Genomic DNA, 15,412 nt, shown 5'->3' with positions numbered 1-15,412 from the left:
CACGGAAACTTCATAGTTGAATGGAAATTCTTCCTTGTTCGGCATTGAAACAAGAGAGCAACACCTCACCGGGGCAGTCGCTCTACCAACTGAGCAACAGGGAGGTTTAACATATGGTTGGGCAAACGCCATTGACCAACAGCTCTGGGTGGTGAGGTCTTGGTTCAACGTAGTGATTTGCAATCCATTTTTGTTACATTTGAGTTTAATAACTTCTAATGCGAGTCCTTCCTAACAGTAATTCTGCTATGCAGTGCATCGAGGCTGCTACTTTACAATCGCCTGCTTTTTTTTAACACATTTATTCCTACTACGATATTTCCGAAACAAAGTAACAAGCGCCCGCCAAGCTCGCAAATTATTCCACTGAGGATGCAATAAATAAAGGGTTAAACGCGGCCTCAAAGCGATCAAATCAATTCAGGGAATGGCCGGGCATCGATTGCATCCAAAGCATTTTCTGGTGCATGCAGATGGTAAGCCAGGCGCACAAAAAAAGAAATGGTGCGCAAAGTAGAGCGAGCTTTCCAGGAGCCCTTTGCGCAAGCACTTCACAGCTTCAGGTCGCTGCCGCCCCCTCAGCGCACTCATTTATCCTTATCGCACGGCGCAGACCTCTTCTTGCGTAACACTCATACGCGCGAAAAATAGCCCACACCGGTTGCGTGCAAGCGCAGGCTGAGGACTACCGGGGACAGAACGAGTGGGCTTAGCCGACGCATTCATCACGTATAGAGAAAACTCACAATGTTGAGAATACAGCTATACATGGAACTCTGTCAACTAATCCTAGCACACTCCACGTGTTTTCTTTGCACCTAAGCACGAAGAGTACGCACACAAAAATGAGTTACGGTTATTCCCTATGAGAGAGAATCTAGGAGGTACACCACTATTAGCACTTGTGCAGCCCGTTAGAGCTTGTCAAATGTTGACAATGCGTGGCACTGATGCTTCTGTAGCATTCGCGATATTGGAACATCCTGAGTGGGCTTCAGGTCTTTAATGGCTTCCATACCTCTGCGTAGACATTACTGTACCGAGAACTGCACGGAGGTTCGTCGGTGTTTGCTATCATTTTAACACTATGTAATCTTTACGACTATTCCCCTCACAGCACTTAAATATGAATTTCTGAATTAGCGACTATGTCTGCTTCATTACCAGCTACTGCTGTTTCATCTGATGGTGCACGCCAAAGTTGCTAGCGCAAAGATGCCCCATTTTCAATGACAGTGAAGTTGCTATTTCCTTGTGTCCAGCAATCAAATTTCTGCAAAAGGAAGTTGAACTAACATCACTGCGTGTTGCACCACGTTCTTAATCGGCATTAAGATTAATGCACCGTCCAGCTGTACACAGTCAACACACAGGCTTGATGCAAAATAAAAGGATAACATCATCTGTGAAATCGACGTAACACCACCACAAGATGCATTATATATTTGGTTAAATAAGTATCATAAGCAGCCTATAACTAGGCTCCTCTAAATGGCGCTCGAAATTCTAATTCTGTTACGTGTCCTTCATGTACATGAGCTGATGCAATGTGTAAATTAGCTAGTTTAGAAATTAATGTGTGACTAGCTACGCTTCGATCATGATTCAGTTACTAAATCTCTTGTACTGAGTTGAGGAAAGCTTGCAGTTTCCGATGCTAAGGTGCCATTTGTACAATATCCCAATAAGAGTACAACTAACTAAAAACCTGAATGACACTCGGAGTGAGAAAAAGCGAAGTTAACAATTGCTGAAAGGAAGCCTCAGTGCTCTCCCCAACGTTTCGACAAAAGGACGTGGCTTGCTACGGATTGCTTTTCTTGGTTTTTGTGTGAGCTGTACTCTATATGCGTATAATTTAATGTGCATGCGGAGATTCGTTTCTGTTTCTTATGATCCAGTCTTATGTAACTTTGATATCACCTTTGCAGCCTACAGCACCACGTATGTCTCAAACTGCCGCGTAACCAGAGGCATTTCGCATTACGTAGTGTTTATGGGATCTTCCTTCGTCGCTAAAAGGAGCTCTTTGCAAAATACTTTCGTGCTACTGAAGAACTTCGGCTGGAAACTCTGCACGGTGGAAAACAGTCCCATGCATGCTTGGGTTAGTGATAAGCTAATTTAAGATTTTCCTTCCACACTTGCTAATCTTCATCAGTCACCTAACAATGTATTCTTGCGGACTTGCCAGTTACGTTCGTGGCTAGAATTTTCAAACCCAACTGAAAGGAATTAATTTCTTCATTGATATCGCGTATCGATCGCAAGAAGAGCTGCCGTGCGTCCTTACAACGCTTCACGTGTACACCATCCTTTCTTTTCTCCTTCTATTTTTGCGCACACATGTGCATAAAACAGGAGGGTTAGGGTACGCAGCCAGGATTTCTGCATATACAACGTGCACTGATGCTATCTCACGCCATACCGCATATTTGCCTGAATTCGTTATGGGTGTTGGACGCGTCTGTTGCTAAGCGAGACTGCGAATGCGTTACTGCGGTCGCTAGCACAGCTATTTCCCTTCTGAGTGTACACGCGCCCCCAGAAAAATACCTTTCTCGAAAAACTACCCAAGATATCGAAATTATGCAATTATGATCTGAGCGGAGATGCGTCCTAATATGTTTTCGAAAGTAAATGAAGCCTTTTTTTCCCAACATGGGTTCAGTACTGTTCTCTGTCGCTATTCTCCGGCAGAAGATCGCTGATATTCTTGTGATGCTAACTATGCGTGCTGAACGCTTTCCGATCTCTAACGCCTCGATGACACACGGTGTTCTGTGTTACTCTCTGCTAATCAACGTTCTTCAGGTTGGTAATAGGTTCTGTGCGGAAACCGCGCCAGTTTCTTCAGACAGGCTCCTGCTTGTGACAGAAAAAATTACTTCAGTATTTAACTTGACAACTGTGCGACATGATCGAAAACAAAGACGAAAACATTTTACGAGTAAAGGAAAAACGCAGTAATTGTTTCAGTCACGTATCACGCCTTAACCGAGTCATAATGTAAGGGATGAGGAGAGAGTGATATTTTGCAAAAAAAAAAAAGAAGTGCCTTATTGGATGCCTTAAAATTAACTTCCAGCAATTAGGGTTCCTCAGCCACCCGACGTATTGCACAGTGTATAGCTGTTTTCGATTTTAACTCCGTCAAAATGTGGTCGCCGTGGCTGAGGTTTAATCCCGCGGCCAGATATTCAGCAGCTGAACGCCATGACCACAGTGTTACCGCGGCTGTTCGGGATCGAAAAGGCATTTGATGGTTTACAAACCGCGCATTGAATATCGGGAGCTAATCGAGGGGTGGACTATTTCCTCGCGCAATTCTTCTTTAAGCTTTACCCCCAAGCGACTTTCGGCCAGGTAGCGGGGGTATAGACCTTCCGGTTATTGGAGGCGAAATGCTGCTGCATATATTAATGCGATAGCGTCAAGGGTGGAGTTCAGCGGAAAAAACCTGGCGCAAGTAATTCAAACTCCACACAACAATCACATAGTAACACCATCAACACGTGACTGCACAATTCCTCATTGGTCTATAGGGTTGTGACGGCATTCCACCACAAGTACGTAGAGCCTCGAAGAAGAAAGAGCAATTGGGTTGAAAAGAAAAATGGTCGAGCAGGGACTGAAACCGCTCCCCCTTGGCTCGCGAGCGCGGCGTGCTACCAGTCTACCACTGAGGAACTTTCTTCTTTATTGCATGGAATTCAATACCGCTAAGCTACCAAAGGCTTTATGTACACACATACTAGTCCGCTATGCAGACTCACATTCTCATGTCTTCGTACACTGCGCTCCACCTGCACATCGAAATTGCTGGAGACAGACACATACGTCAACGACCGGCAACCATTCAGCTGGCCGTTCCTGCCCTGCATATACTCCCCGCCCCAAGGCGCACTATTCACTGAACAAAGACTTAGAGGAACGAGGTGGTTCTGCATGTTGATCCATGATGCGGCTCTTCCATAGGGTAAAAAGTCTAATGAACATCAACAGATCGCACGATATCCCGGAGTCGTTCAGGACAGGCAAGAACCATATACTGTACGGCGATACAGTGATTCCAGTTGGTTAAACGGAAACCACGTGTGTCTTGTGGTAAATGAAAAAAGCACATGAAATAAAATAAAAGGAAACAAAACAAATATATGACAGTACATTTGCGCAGTAAGGGCAAATGCGGATCCGGTACTCGAGCACTCCGGCTTTCACATCGGTTACAGTGTTCTGGTCCAGAGTTCACGGATGGAAGCTGTTTGGGTATCGATAGTGGATTAATGATCAAATAAGAGAAATTGGTCATTCTCTACTTTACATTCATAGATCCCTGGGAGTCATAACACTCCTTGCGCAGCGGTGGAGTGGCTAAGGCATGCGCAACTGCCCTGCGATGGCAGGTGCTGCCATCGGCGGGGCTTGTGATACCCAGGTTGCTTGCGACCAGTCATGAATTGAACTTCCACCTGCCACGGTGGGCAGTTTGCTCACAATCTGGCGGCCAAGTTGTCAGGTGCACAGATATGTACACACCTGGTCAGGTTGCCCACCCACCCGGTGGACAGGTGGGCAGACAGCCACAAAGCATGCTTCAGACAAACACACAAAGCAACACACAGCAGCTAAATGCAGGAAATGGCCAATATAAGTGCTAAAAGTAAAGTGAAATAAAATAGAACATAGTTTCCCAGCCTACGAGGTGATATGCAAAGAGGACGCCAGGTCGCGAAAGGAACCCGTAGGGCTAACACGTCAATGAGTGTCTCCCAAATTTTACGCACAGCCGACGCATTTCGCAAGCTTTGTAGAGACGTTTATTGCCCAAAAGCGCTTAATTTGCAAACTAAAAGCATGACGAGGAATAAGTAGCTCTCTATGTCATAAAAAGATTTATCGTTAGTCTTGTACCGAATAATTTAGCTTAATTAAAGAAATCCTTGACTGCATGCTAGGTTTGGTGTTTAAAACCTAGTATTCGAATAAAATCTTTACTTTTATGTAGGAAAACAAATGTTTAATTATGTCGATGAATGAACCAATCAGGAACATTTTCTTAGGCCTAAAGCGAATAGGCGACTCATTACGCAAAAGTATAAGAAAATTAATCACGAAGCCTGAAAACACTTTGCATGCCTTCATTTCCTCCGAGGAATATATACGTCAAGCGCGTGAATCCCGTTCATTTAAGTAAAGACAGCACTCCACCGACTTCATCTCACCTCGCAACGTCGTTTCTTCCTTTTCACGAAATAATTTAAAAAAAAAACACGACTATAAAGCAGCGTTATCCAAATTCTTTCGCCGCCTATATCTATGTCATCAAACTGAAAATTATATTGATTGCGGAAAATAAATATATCAGGGCATTCACGAAACCGGCTCACGTAATTATGTCTTTATTAATCGCGCGAGCTGGTCTGCTGAACCGTTGACTGGTCGGTAAAGTAAAGCAACGTTCAGAAAGAGAAACAGTCGCTGCTATGCAAGTCTCTCGGGCCCTGTCCGGGACGGCCCTAGCACGTCAGGAATTTTCATTACGCGCAAGCTGTCCAAGTAATTGAGGATTGCTTGCAGTGCTAATACAGCTCCGCACTTCGCGGTTTCTTTGAGAATCTCCTCTGGATATCCTTCCGCATTCGATCATTACTTTTTGTTTTTCTAATGTTTTCTTCCATACTACAAAGAAACGCATGTGCTCGAAGAAACACACATGTGATTTTCACGCGTGTTGCTTTACCTTACCAAACTGTTCCTGGGGCAGACAGACAGGACAAATGATTCTTGGTGTATTATTTGCCTTTGTGCTTCTGTCCTATCTCAAAAGACTTGCGGGAAGGCTTACGAGCCGTGTGTCTAATTTGAGCTTATTCTTCACTAAAAAAAAGTGTAGAACGGCAGCATGGCGCTTTCTGCATGCTGGACGAATGATTATGTACCGACCATGAATAAGCTCACTTGACTCGTGCACTAACAACTTATAACAACCACCTGAACTTTCTACGCTTGTGCACCACATTTCCTGTCTCTTACACGCGTCTTGCTAGCGGGGGCCACAGTGGACGCGTGGCCGTGTGCAACCGACAGACCCTGCTTGTTCTCAACCACTGAGCAATCCAATCACGGACAGAAGACATACCAAAGCCTATTGTCTCTAGACGATGGCAGCGTGGGTCTCGTCGAATTAGGTGCAAGCGTAGCACAGGGATATACAGCTCCGACACAGCTGCACGTGCTTGTAGTGAAGAAGCACACTTCGATTATTTGACGTAAGCAAATGAAGTCACGTTTTCAAGCACAAATTGATAACGCGAAACCGCTGTTTCCATGAAGTTTTTTGCGGTGTGGATTGACTTTTCTTGCGCGAGTACCCGCCGGTATATCTTGCTATGTTTATTACTTATACCGTTGTGACTATCTGCGCGGCTGTAGCTATAATGCTGCGCTGCGTTTCACGTGGTACCACAAGACTGGCAGGGATCGCATAGTGTCTATTTATTTCTCTTCCCGTCGATTTGCAAAGCACTATCTAGCCTCAAAGTGGCCACTATTGTTGGGCCAATTTTCTTTTTGAGTACAGTGGCGCGCTTTGATACTGAATCTCTTAAGCGTGCTGTCGGTAACCGATTCCATGTCATGCTCTCCTTGAGTCCGAAGCTCTCATATCCGCGTGCAAGTTGGCACTAATCATCCGTAAGTGGCTAAAATCTCCACCCTCTCACTGCAAGCATATTTATTATTTTTGCTTTTAAGTGCGAGCTAAGATTTGCTGTAAACTTTATAAATTTAGACTGTCGGCTTTAAAATAGTAGAGGCAGTTATGGTATCAGTAGTACGTGTCTCGCAATCTCAAGGTGAATGATGTGATCACTCCAGCATCACATGATCAGTCACACACAATGACTTTGAAGCATTCCGTGTATTAACAAGCTCAAGAGCAGGACGTGTGGCATATACAATCGTGTGATCCGTATGGGCAGACAGGAGTGCGTCGTGCAATGGGAATGCGCCGTCCGAAGGGTATGGGGGAGGAGACGACTGTTTTCTGCCCTCAGTTCGTCGCTCCCATGGAGAACGAAAAGGCTACAATTCATAGCGTATGGTAGCACGGCCGCTTTAAACTGGCTATAGGGATGTATTTATTTATTTACTTATTTACTAGGTAATTGCAAGTCTCCATAAGGAATATAACCGACAGCAGCAAAAATATGCTGCATGCTTGCAGGGAAAAGAGGCCTTCCTCCAAAAGAATCTCTGGCCGGTTGTTTCCCTTCCCACTTCCTCTTCTTCATTTTCCCGTTCGTTTTTCACCCGCTTAATGGCAATTTCTAGCTCCCCATTGGATCACTTTACCGAGGTGTACCGTGGATGTGTGCGTGGCTCCAATTCTGTGCACATGAAGTGCTAGAGTTGATAAAAAATCGAATGTAACTGCAGCGCATTGGAGATCTATGAGTGTTTAAAGGAGCACAGCTGCCAGAATCACAGCTTTTGCTGGCCAACATGTAAGTTTCGCGTATCTTTTCATCATTCTTTTGTTGGGAACAAAATGTGACCGCACCTTTGCGCAGTTACACTTTACTAAACAAGCGTGCTTTTCTTGTATGAACCCTGAATAGCCGAATGAGAAAATGTCCTGTCATTCGCCCCAAAATCATTTGAACCTCAATTATCAAGGCAAGCTTGCACTCACAAGCACTCTTCTGGCCGTTTTCACGTGACCTTTTCTACCCCTGTTATCGTCTCAGCAAGGCATGCATGATAACCGTCGTCACCCTACTTGATAAGACGACGCAGTTTAAGTTAATGAGCTTCATCCCGGACTATAAGCACCTCCGCATCGAGCGCTCGTGCAGACTTTATCATCCACTTAACTCGGGGCCGCCATTTTCAGGGGAGCAGCACGTGTGATGAGCTCGGGAGAACCTGCAGCCTGTCATCATTAGCCGACGTTCATTTTCAGCATTCGCGCTCCAAATGACCTTGCTTACGATAAAGCTGGAGTGGGCGAACACACGCGGCTCTCAGGAAATGTGACCGGCTCGATATTCCGGGAAGCTTGTCGCTCCACGTGGCACGGTTCTTCATCGCCAGCTTCTTTTTAAGTGGAAGCTTCGGACACGTGGCTGGCGCTTGGAATAAAATGACGACAAGACATTCATAGCACCTGAGAATATAAGAGAATTTTGAACTAGAGTGCAGCATTTGCTTAGGACTCGCGGTGGTCTGCAGACGTGTAGTAAAAATTGCCGTATATGCCGTGCTACGCTTCGACTACGCTATTGCAGGAATGCATGCGCGCTGCGTAGTGTTCTGCCGCCATGTGTCGACGCCAAGCGTAGCCAGGAAACAAATGTCTAAACGCTCGGTGCATGGCGCATGTTTTACGTTTCGGTGCTCAAGACTGCGACTAAGCGACCACGGTCAACTAAAAGCGATATTTCGTCTACTGCTACAACTTCCTCCGCGCCCATGTGTCTGAGGGAGTTGTGAAGAGTTCGACAAGTTACATACTGAAGGCGTGAATGTTTAGGAAGCCCGTCGCTTCTCGGCTCTCACTAGCTGCTTACGAAGGCGATCCTGCTGTCGCTCCGCAGCAACAGAACTCCCGCTGTTGCTTCATCCTGGCATCCACGCTCTTCTCATTTAATTTTCCCCCTTTTCGTGTCCTTTCCTCGACGCAGCCAACTCATTTTAATCGCGGTTAAAGTCGCGTCCGTCCTACGGTTGTGTCTATTGGCTCCGTTCAACGCTATTGCTCTTTGTGGCCCACTGTTGCTTCTTCCTGAAGTTTGTGGCGCAAGGCTAAATTGGCCATTCAATCTCTTTTCGGCCCTACTAGCCGCTTCTTTTCCTTCTTTCTTCCTCATCAACGCGGTAAATCTCTCTCAACTGTGGCTAACGCGGGGTCCATGCTGAAGTTAATTCTCCTGGCTCCGTCCCGAAGGGGCGATGAACACGTTAAACGCTACTCTACGGTAAAATTTGACCAAGCGGAGTATGCATAGGGAAAGGAATAATTCGAAAGCTTCAAAAGCAAAATTAGTTTTCGTATTTCAATATCACTGACAGTGAGAGAGACTAAGCTTTGAAGAAGTGGCCAAGAGAGCTTACAGATTTACCTCACCCCTTCTAGTCCATCGGAGAGCAGAAATATTAGAGTTGGGAATAAACGCAGAAATATTGAAGTTTACTTCGCGCCAGCAGATGCAGAGGTTTTGTAAGAATTGAGAACAAGACATATGTAACTGACGGGCAGATTGTTTACAACGACGCAATTAGTGGAGACAGGGCTTCGGAAGACTCATTAAGAATTCTTTGTGCTGCTGCTTTGGTAGGTGGAAATCTGGAGTGAAATATTCTTGCTGTGGACAGCTCCTTTGAGCGACCGATTATTAAACAGCAGTGCATGCACAGAACTGCGCACGAAATTACTTCTCATTTCAGGCTGACTGCATAGAGTGCAGGGTTGAGAATATTAGTCATAAACTGAGATAGTGAACTGACACCTGGCTTGCAGTGGAATTAATGGCAACAAATATTCTGCGAGGTGGTAATGTTTCACTTACTGAATTTAAGAGAGTGTTCGATGAATGCAGATTATACGAGTGTTTACTTAAGATACTCCACGACGTCATGAGATTCATTAGGGCTACATGCAAAGCACCACCGGGATTGTAGATACAGTGTTTCATGTTGACGTCTGGTTACGGGCAGTCGGGCCAGGAAATATCTAGATATAACAGAGGCCCTGATGCTCATAAAGACAAAAAAAAAACGCCATTCTTAATACCGCCAGTCTCAACACCCATCGACTTCCCACAAAGAAGAAAGTTTACCCACTGGTAGCGCATATGACAGTGTCGTTCACAGTGTCTGAACAGCGCGAAAAAGTCCTGCCGACGAGAAAAGTAATATGCTTTCTCTGCGCTTCCCGATTACAAGCTGGAGCGCACCGCCCAATGCAGGCAGGAAAAAACGTCGTCCGGAAGACAGCCTTAGCCGTGGCGGAAGAAGCAGCAACGGCCATTACGTGGGCCTACACGTCCCGCTGCCCCAGGGAAGAGGCCGTTTATGGCCTTGCGCAACAAGACGTGCGGGACAAGACGTGCAAGACTTGCACACGGCGCCGCCTGCAACGGCGGGAGGGCGGCAATAAAGGCAGCGGAATGCGATCTGGCTGAACGGGGGGAAAATAAAAGAGGCCCCAGAAGTGCGCAGAGAAGAAGGAGCTGGTACACGCATCTAATAGGGCGCACGGGAGCGGTTTTTGAATACAGATTGGGTCGGCAGCATAAAGCTGCTAAGAAAGGGTGTTTGAAGACCAAGACATTTAGCACAGTTAACTTCTGAGGCGCGTATGGCGCTGACAAAGCAGCGCCCATTTCAGGTTCCATTTTTTTACTTCAAAAGGTATGAAAATCAGATGTGCGTATGGTGTGAGGAAGGCTAAAAAAATGGGAAGATAGGAAGGGGTCGGTACGCGCATATAGTAGGGCAGATTGAAGCTCTCATGAATTTAGATTGCGTATGCCGCAGACAAGCCACAAAAGAATTTAGCGATGAAGTGATCCAACAGAGATGACTTCCTTGGCATACACGACAATATTTAGGTACAGCAGACTTCAGGGTTTTTTTTTTTTCATTAGTAGCTCGGAGCTGTGCACAACACATGTGCATTTGGCTGCCTGCAGTTGGTTTCGATAGTCCGCAGCATGAACACTTGGTACGCGCTCCACTGGCGGAATTCTGCGCTTATGTCTGTATTCGTCGTGTCTCATGGGCTGAAATGTGACGCAGAAATTGCGTGCAAAGCGACTGTCCAATTGTGCTTATTTCCACGGAAATCGGGTGCGAGTTAGCGCACACGCTGAGCGCATACATTAATTTATGTAGCACCAATGTCAACCTAAGTACGTAATGTTGTAATCATGTCTGCGTAGTGTACGCAGCAAAAAAGGTATCTGAACTATGTACCCCAGACACGACCGTTAGAAACGGCCTCTAGTCTTGTGGTCAGTATCATATGTAGTTTAGGCCGCCCCGGTGGCTCAGTGGTTATGGCGGTCAGCTGCTGTCCCGAAAGACGCGGGTTCGATCCCGGCCGCGGCGGTCAAATTTCGATGGAGGCGAAATTCTAGAGGCCCGTGTACTGTGCGTTGTCAGTGCACGTTAAAGAATCACAGGTGGTCGAAATTTCCGGAGCCCTCCACTACGGCGTCCCTCATAGCCTGAGTCGCTTTGGGACGTTCAACCCTCACAAAAAAAAATCATATGTCTTTCATGAACCTTGGGAAGGTGTCAGCTTTACTGTTAGGTAGGAAAACAAAAAAGTGCAAATTAGACACTACTAATAGTGTCTGTTTCTGCCCATAGGCCAAATTTTGATGTATGATTTACGCGTTTAATAAAGCAAAATCAAAAATAAAAATCTTTGCCTTGTGGATACAACACACAGAATACACTTGATATACCTCATGAGTCGCGTAGCAAAACATAACCACGATAAAGAATACAAAGCAATGGCCACACAGACCTAGGCACCTAGTTCGCATTTGGCCTAACTACGCAAATCGCCCTTCGTTTTTTCTTGCTTCATCGCCGGTTTTATGACCATATTACATCCCGAAAAATATCGCGATAGAAACGAGCAGCCCCATTTTTTGAAAACATTTAATGTAAGCGCTTACAAAACGACAGTGAGGACGTTCCGCAACCGCAGTCGGGGATTCGCCGGCACTACTCAAGCCCGCATCATATACTGTGCTGAGGCCCGTGAAACTGCACTGTATGAAAATAAAGAGGAGAGAATGATGACAAAAAAAATGACAGAAGCTGCCTGCAGGTCTCAATGGATGCTTTTACGAAACATAAATAAAGGATGAGTGCGCACACATCAAATTAATAATGACTTACAATTCTAACATTGAGCGACCAAGGTTCGTTTTGGAAAAAAACCGCATGAATGTGGTGCGAACGCTACAGTACTCGGCACGACGGAGTTTCAAAGGCTGACATATGGAATGATCTGAGTGGATATCACAAACGACAGCCGCAAGGCATGCGAGTGCAACAATGACTGCTGCCAACGGAAATCCGCCTTTCGCCCGAGGAAACCTCCTGATAAGAATTACGACTGAGTCGACATCAGCAGTGCGCTCGTAGCTGCCGAACCACCAATGGTCACAATCGCGAATTCTGGCGGTCTAAGAATTCTTAGTCTGGATAAAGCACCCGCTTATCTTGAACGTACATTTAGTCCATACTGTGCAGCCCGATTTTGTAGCGGGCGTTTTGTATCTCTGTTCTATTGTCCCTTTTGGGTGGAGAAAAGGGGTCCGCATAGCATAGAGCACAGAATACGTTGTAGACCCTGTGTGAGAGCGAAGCACGCGAAAGAGATATAAAGTAATAACACGAACGCCATGGATGACGTTAATGTCAAAGTATTGCTTTGATGCTCTGATCACCGTAAGTAAAGACAGCGCAAGTCAGTGAAACGCCACTCAGAAGCTCTTTTTCTCTCTCTCGACTGATTGCGAAAAGGCCAACTCTCGTCACTCGTACTCATTGACATCATCTGCTTTATCTAAATACTGCCGACGCACGCTTCTCAAGACCCCACTATGAAAGGACCATTTTATCGTCAAGAGAGCCCTGAAAGCAACGCGGCTCTGCGTTTACACACATCTCGTTTTTATGAAAGTTTCGAAAGCGGATAAACAAGAGCGCGTCAATAACAGCGCGTCAGAGTAACAGTAAACTCATTTATTTATGTCAGGCAAGTACTATACTTTTAGAAGTTTTGAAGCGACGACAGTATGATGGAAAGCTCACTGACATCGAAGCACGGGTAAAAGTAAACAATATAACGCAGCAGGACAATGATGTCGTTACTCCAGGCGGTAACAGCGTCGCTTCGAGTCGCAAGAACGCATTTTGACGTCAAACCCTTCTTGATCTATGTTACGTTAAGACCCAGAAAGCTCCCACAAAGATCGAGCGCACTGAGAAACCGACCCGCTTACATTGCATAAGAGGACGGAAGGCAGCAACTTAATTTGCAGCGCTTCGCTCAGACGCCTATTATGACATTTTGTGCCTGGCTTACGAAGGCCAATTCATTACTTTCGTGACGAGAGTTAGTGTTCGCTTGTACCCGGGAGGGGAATGCGATTTTCGCTATCACTTAGTTCACAGAGAGCGTGAAAGCTAGCATGTCTTCTATTTCTTTCATCTAACTATATTGCTGTTAAGCAGCAAAAGAAGGTTTGAATTTTAATCCCATTCATGCAGGAGGACACTAATGCAAGCATCAGCTGCAAGTCTAATCATGCGACGTTTAAGCGAGCATTAATATCAGCTTACACTTTTGAGGCCTTCTGGAGACGGTTAATGCTCACTTTATTGCTGAACAAGAGGAATCCGCTTTTGAAGTTTTTGCTATGGAAAAGAAAAAGTTTTCCGCAGGAACTGGCATCGCTGTTTACGTAGGCGTCGTAGTGTCTCATTGCCGAGACCATCCGCAACGACAGCGCTTCCTTACAAGGCTTGCTGCACAACATAAAAGATGGGCACGAAATTAGCAGCCTGTGAGCCTGTGAGGCAAATCACAGGCTGCCTGTGATTTGCCTGTTTGTGGTCTAGACGAGTCACCAGGTTGTAGCTCTTGCATGTGCGAGGGCACAACATGCTGTGCTGCTATCCCTGTCACTAATCCTCTGCAAGCGTGGGTAGGCTCAGGGTGTTGAGTTCGTTCTTCTTCAAAACAAGATAAGCGAAATAGGCTATTTAACGGTTCTTCTCAAAGTGCCGCAGGCTCATAGAAGCTGTGAAACCTTTCGTCGATTTCATTCATGATGCGCGCACGAATTTTTGATGAGCCCAAGGCAGCCGCACTGGCAGCGTGGACCGTCGATTCTCTCTCTTTCTTAGGGACGTCAGGAAAAAAGCTACACTATGTATTCCAGATGTAAAAACATGCTGCAGACAAGAAGACGACCGAGTGAGAGAGAGAGAGAAAGACGAACGGAAAGTAACGGAGGTTAACTAGGCAACGCCCGGTGTGCTACCCTACACGTGGGAAGGGGAACGGAGGGAGAGATAGAAAGGGGAGAGAGCAAAGGGAGATCACGTTTCCACAAGTCCGTTGGCCATTACTTGCTGGGTACACAGGGCACACACTGATAGATCACAACCTTGCACTCAGTCTTGAGTCCTTTTAGAACTTGAAAAGTGCCTTCAAAGCTGTCCTCTGCGATGAACAAAAAGACGAAACATGGAAAGCGCTCATTAAAGTCTCCCTGTCTCAGAGATTAAGAAATGTCCTTTAGGCAAACATTCAATCCATGTACGAAGAGGCCTGCAATAATCGGTTCAATACACTACAGGGCGCTGAGAGAAGCGCAGGAAAGGCATTCTTTCTTTAGACGACACGCGGCCAAAGGAAAGGTCCCAAATGCAGACTTCAGCAGAGGAAGGGAACCCGGAAAAGGACCAAAAGATACCCGTTAAAGTTACTCAGGCCGTCACGTCCTTGCCGACTTTTGTGGTTATAGAGAACGCCCAGACCTTCACAGTCCTTTGTTAACAGATCGCCGTAACGAAAAATTCATCAACAAAGACTGGAGAAATGGGTAGGAAGTTAAGACGGAACTAGACTCCTTGTTAAAAAACGCACCCCGAAGGAGGTATTCTATATATCTTCCCATCAACTGAAGCTTGTAATGAGATGCCGCTCGCAGTTCTCTCGGTTGGGTTAAGCACAATGGTTCACTTGTGTTTTTGCCCTCACAAGTGCCTACACATGCAGACATATATATGAACACAGCTTCTGTTCTAGTGGTAAGTGTGAGACACTTATTTCCTTCACGCAGACTGAAGTATAATTGTTATAAGTTACAAATGTTGGTTTGCAGACAGCCACTTCAGCTGCAACATTTTAGCAAATTACGGCTACATACTCTCCCAGGTCAAAATGAAGGGGTGTATTTTCTCTTTTAAAATATTACCCCCCACGTCCCTCAGAACAGGTTCACTTCTAAACAGAAAGGAAAATTCTTGCATATCCACAGTTTCAGGAGCAATGATTGGAATGTACCCGCGTACGCAGGTGAGATGTCGAGAAACTCACGCACCAAGCCGAGCTTTTTATGCGCTAAATATTAACGGTCTCTACAAAGGGCATTCCCGATACCTCTTTACAAGCCCATCCTTTACCTGACGGTGTTAAGCATAAAATCCCATTCGGCCATGCGACATAGGCGGCTGCACAGTTGTGTGGAAGTCAGGCGGCTATAGAAAAGGCTTCATAAGCGGCAGCCGCGTGGCCAACCCAAATTAACACCATAAAGAACTCATTGTGAGCACAAAACAGATAATCCCGGCGCTTTCTACAGTACTCTGTGCT

The 15,412-nt window shown here is 45.8% G+C and overlaps 1 protein-coding gene across 3 annotated transcripts in view; it reads right to left on the bottom strand.

Annotated features, from left to right (window-relative positions):
- The window catches only part of LOC144121378 (calcium/calmodulin-dependent protein kinase kinase 1), a 220,759-nt gene that overhangs the window by 100,581 nt on the left and 104,766 nt on the right, over positions 1 to 15,412 (bottom strand). The window lies entirely within an intron of this gene.

Source organism: Amblyomma americanum, chromosome 2, assembly GCF_052857255.1.
Source record: "Amblyomma americanum isolate KBUSLIRL-KWMA chromosome 2, ASM5285725v1, whole genome shotgun sequence".
Lineage (NCBI taxonomy): Eukaryota > Metazoa > Arthropoda > Arachnida > Ixodida > Ixodidae > Amblyomma > Amblyomma americanum.
The sequence above is the reverse complement of the archived record's forward strand: the minus strand, read 5'-3'. Positions and strand labels throughout refer to the sequence as shown.